This window comes from Neofelis nebulosa, chromosome 1, assembly GCF_028018385.1.
Source record: "Neofelis nebulosa isolate mNeoNeb1 chromosome 1, mNeoNeb1.pri, whole genome shotgun sequence".
Taxonomy (NCBI): domain Eukaryota; kingdom Metazoa; phylum Chordata; class Mammalia; order Carnivora; family Felidae; genus Neofelis; species Neofelis nebulosa.
In genome coordinates this window covers 3,999,699-4,004,624 of record NC_080782.1, presented here as the reverse complement: position 1 = coordinate 4,004,624, position 4,926 = coordinate 3,999,699, and the positions used below count along the sequence as shown (strand labels likewise).

The 4,926-nt window shown below is 49.6% G+C and overlaps 1 long non-coding RNA gene across 2 annotated transcripts; it reads left to right on the top strand.

Annotated features, from left to right (window-relative positions):
• Positions 1–2,175: 2,175 nt before the first annotated feature.
• Positions 2,176–4,515, top strand: LOC131508128 (uncharacterized). 2 transcript variants are annotated; one of them, XR_009259935.1, is made up of 2 exons: positions 2,176–2,321; positions 2,883–4,515. It is a non-coding gene; the product is annotated as an uncharacterized LOC131508128 (long non-coding RNA). The 2 variants fall into 2 exon arrangements; XR_009259889.1 differs by having other exon boundaries at positions 2,731–4,515.
• The last annotated feature ends 411 nt before the right edge of the window (positions 4,516–4,926 follow it).

The window sequence follows — 4,926 nt, the reverse complement described above, 5'->3', positions numbered from 1 at the left end:
CGCAGAAAGACCGGCCTTGGACCGGAAAGCAGAAACCTCACAACTATGTCGCCTTTGTCCAAGTCCCTCCCAGACAAATCCAAGACCGTCAGGGCAATGCCTGCCTGCGCCAGGGCGAGCGAGCAGCCCCCTCAGCCCTGCTTGTCCCCAGACGGCACTGGTAGGATTTTCGGGGAGCCAGCCTTCGGCAGCATGATGCGCACGCACGGGTACTTTTGGTCACCTCCCTGGGGGCTCTGCCCTCTGTGCTGAGCACGTGGATCTCTGAGGACTGGCCACAGCCATGTGCAGGGCCAAGCGTCAGCTGCAGGAGGCATCTGGGTGGCTCAGTCGGTTAAGCATCGCTCTCTTCTGTTTCCGTTCAGGTCAAGATCTCACGGTTCGTGGGTTTGAGCTCCCACTCAGAGTTCAGACTCTGCGCTGACGATGAGGAGCTTGCGTGGGATTCTCTCTCTCCCTCGCTCTCTGCCCCTCCCTTGCTTTCTCTCTCTCTCTTTCTCTTTCTCGCTCTGTCAAATATAAATAAACACTTTTTTTTTTAAAGCATCGGCTGTGGGTCCAGACTCCCCCCTTACCAACACCTGCTCTCCTGGTGAGCTGAGAAGTCACAACTTCCCCTCCCCGTCAGCTGGTGTGTGCAAAGTGTGGACTTTGCAGATGTGATATGAGGGTCTTGAGATGGGGGGGGGGGCGGGGATTTCCCTTGATTCCCCAGGGGGGGACCCTAAATGTAAACACAGGTATCCTTTTAACAGGGATGCGGAGGGAGGTTTGGGAAAGAGGAGAAGGCCACGTGAAGGGAGGGAAGCACTGGGAAGTCAGTGGAAGGAGCCACAAGCCCTTCAGGTGGCCGATGAAATCTGGGGAGGTCTAGGCCGCAAAATCTCTGGTGCCTCCTGAAGGAACCCATCCTGCCCACGCCTCAATTTAGCCTGCTTGTGCACCTGTGCCCTCCAGGCTGCAAGAGAGTAAATTCGTGTGGTTTCAAGCCACCAAGTCTGTGGTGATATGTCACAGCGGCAACAGGACACAAATAAATGCAGTTTTCTCGTGTTTGAAGTGCACGGCGCAGAAATAGGAGCCAGGGGCTTTTGCAAGGGTTCAATGAGGCGACTCACATAAAGCACTGAGGGCGGAGTCAGGCAGTAAACACTCAATGTCATTACTGCAACTATTATGTCTCTGTTTAAAATCAAGTTTTGGGGCACCTGGGTGGCTCAGGCAGTGGAGCGTCCGGCTCTTGATTTCGGCTCGGGTCATGATCTCACAGTCGTGAGTTGGAACCCCATGTCGGGTCCTTTGCTGAGCGTGGAGCCTGCTTAAGATTCTCTCTCTCTCTCTCTCTCTCTCTCTCTCTCTTGCTGCCTCTCCTTCTGCCCCTCTCCCCTGCTCATGCCCTCTCTCTCTCTCTCTCTCTCAAATAAAAAATAAAATAAAAATAAATATAAAAAAATAAAAATAAAAATAAACCAAGTTTCGTACCAGATCCGCAAAGCTGCGTGTGGGCAGACGATCTGTAGGTTCCACCTCCAAGACGCTCCAGGCTGGCAGAGTGCCAAGTACACGGAAGAGCCTCTATAATTACTTGTTGACCACCAGGTCCTGATGATATAGAGCTCTCTCCACCACACAAGGTGTTCACCCCTTAAAGTCTTTTGTTAGTGAAAGAAGGCGATCACACGGATGCTTCCAAAGAGTACGATCATGAAACCGTGTGACAGGGCCACCCGGGCGGCTCAGTCGGTTAAGCTTCCGACTTCGGCTCAGGGCATGATCTCACGGTTCATGAGTTCGGGCCCCTGCATCGGGCTCTGTGCCGACAGCTCAGAGCCTGGAGCTGCTTCGGATTCTGTGTCTCCCTCTCTCTCTGTCCTTCCCCCACTCATGCTCTGTCTCTCTGTCTCTCTCAAAAATAAATAAACATTAAAAAAAAAGAAACTCTGTATGATAGAGGGTCCTCCAGGAAAACAGGACCAAGAGGAGATTAGATAGATAGATAGATAGATAGATAGATAGATAGATAATAGATAGATGGATAGGTAGATGAGATGGATAGATACATAGATAGATACATAGATAATAGACAAATACATAGATGGGTGATATGTATGTACTTACATACACTGATACATACATACTCTCCGGAGGGAGGGCAGGAGGAGAGACATTTTGAGGAGTTGGCTCACATGATTCCAGGACTGGATGTCATAATAACTCTCAACCAGAAGGTGAAAAGAGCAGAGTGAGGCTAATGCTGTCTGGTTAAAAAGCAGCAGTCACCCACATGAGCCAGAGGAGAGGGATGCTCAGTCACGTTTGTGGTTTTGATGAGGAACTTGTCTTTGTGTGCGGGATGATTTGGGAGGGGTCTTCATTCTGCCCTGCTCCACCATGTCCCCAGAGTGGCCTTCTGTAGCGCTGGTGCTCTGCGACACCGTTTAACCCCACAGGGGCAGGAGCATGGCCAAGGGTGCCGGGGTCTGGCAGCACCTGGAGGCTGCTTTCCTCTTCTGAAAGAGTCATAGGTTCTGATCCATCAGTTCTTGGGTAATTAAGGGCTCACTAGTCCCTCAATATAGACACAGCCGCAATACTTACAGAAGTTATTTGGCTCAGGTGTTCTCAAAGGACAGGGAAGCTCCCACATGTTTTATCTGTTGATTCGTCATAAATCGCCACAAATTTAGTGACTTAAAACAACACGCATTAATTATCTCACACTCTATGCAGGTCAGACATCCTGGCACAGCCCAGCTGGGTCCTCCGCTTTGGGTCTCACCACACTATAGTCAAGCATCAGGTGGGGTCGTGGTCTCATCAGAGGCCCAAGTGGGGAAAGATCACCTTCCAAGCCTTCTCATTTTGTTTGGCCGGGCTTACAGGACGGAAGTCCCCACCTTGCTGCTGTTTGTCACCTGGGACCACTCTCAGCTCCTAGAGGCTGCACAGTTCCCTGCCACATGGTCTTTCTGCAGGCGGTCCCACAAAAAGGCAGCTCACTTCTTCAAAGGCAGCAAGGGAGAGTCTCTCTTCCTCAAACTCTTACATCACCTATAACCTTGGATATGACAGCCCATCACCTCTGCCATATTGTCGTCCAAAAGTAAGTCACAAACCCCACTCACATTCAAAAGGTGGAGATTATATAGGACACCAATCATTGGACAGGGGGTCACCCTATGGTATGTCTGCTACATTATCTAAGACTATATTAAACATGTGTATGAATCCTTCCATTTCTTAAGCATTTAGAAATTGCAAAAAGAATAAACAGAAAATGCAGATGACATGAATAAATCCAAAGAAGAAAATAAAATCATTCCTGGCTATTACTATTTCTACCATGAAGAGATGATCACTTACAACACTTGAATGTCGCAGACTGAGGACTCTTCAGAAAAAGTCTGGGACCAAACAGGTTCTTGTAGGGCACAGAGAGGAGGCTCCATCTTGACTGGTGAGAGAGAAGCTTCTGGAGCTCCTTCTTCCCCTGCTAGTGGAGGCCATTGGTCAACTGGGCCAGTAGAGCCCCCAGTGATGTGACATTTTTGAATTTTTGATTATTACACCGTTCGGGATGGAGAAGTGCTACTGGAATTTAGTAGGTGGAGCCTAGGGATACCAAGGAAAATCCCATGACACGCAGAATCGTCCCGGCTCACACATCCATGGTGCCGAGGCTGAGAGCCTGGTCTCAATCCTCACGTGAGAATGTGAAGCTGAAGAGGCTGTGGGGTGGTGGAGGACAGTATTCACAAAGGTGTTCCTTTCTCTCTCAGTCATACCTCATGGCTCCGCCCAATGGAAGTGAAGAGTAAAAGTGACCTAGTCGCAAAGCACCTACTGAACCATAGCAACCTTGGGGAGACATCCACATGCATTAACAGATGAGGCAACAATTGTAAGTGCTGCAGAGCGGGAGAAGATTTATTGGGCTTCAAGGAATTAAAGGAAAATCATGTTATCAAGTGACAGATCAGGACCAACCAAAGACTAGAGACAGAGCCAGCCTCCTCCGCCGCCTTCTGCCCACGGGAGCAGTGGGGATGGTCAACCTGGATTTCTACGTATACACATTCTAGAATGTCTTGTAGGGAGACATGTCTTTGGGACACTTGGGGCCTAGCACTTGGAGAGAAGTTTACCTCAGTTCTCCTCCCTGGAGTCTGCGATCATTTGAAAGTAACAGGAGAAAGTGGTCAGGCCAAGGGAAAGATCTCAATGGGGCCATCAATGGTAAGGATGCTAACCATTCATTCATTGTGAAATCGCGGGGACGGCTACATGATGAAGACCTCAGAGGATCTGGGCACTGAAAATACCTGGCCTCTGCCCCCTGGATGCCCCCAGCAGCCCTTTCCAGTGGTGACGACCCACGTTGTCTCCAGATGGGGCCAACTGTCCACCAGGGGCAGACTCACCCAAAGTTGAGAACCGTGGATTTAAGTGGTTTTATTTTGTAGGTGTGTTCGCTTACTTGCTTTGCTGATCATTAAACAAAGCTGCCTGAACCTCCCCACAGCCTGCTTTCTGCCTCCATCCAAGTACACCCAGAAGGTACATTCCCAGCTGCTAAATTACTATTGCAGAGAAGCAGCATCCATTGAGAACTCTGATATATTTTTGCCAAATTTCTATCCAAGTATCATTTTTAGAAAGTTAAAAGCACAACTCTGACACAAACATATAGGGAGCCCATGTCCAAGATTTCTTTGTCTCATTTAGAGAGACAGCTGGCTGGCTGGAAGGCTGGTTCAGGAGGAAGAGGGGACACAGTGCCCAAAAGGGGGTTCCACGATCGCACTCACAAGGAAGCTCTGACTGTGCACAGCATCCTTCGTGAGGCTCCACAGCATTGGTCACTTGCGTTGCGGTCAGTCCTCTGTGTGTCAGTGTGGACTCGTACAGGGTTGTGAGATACACTAG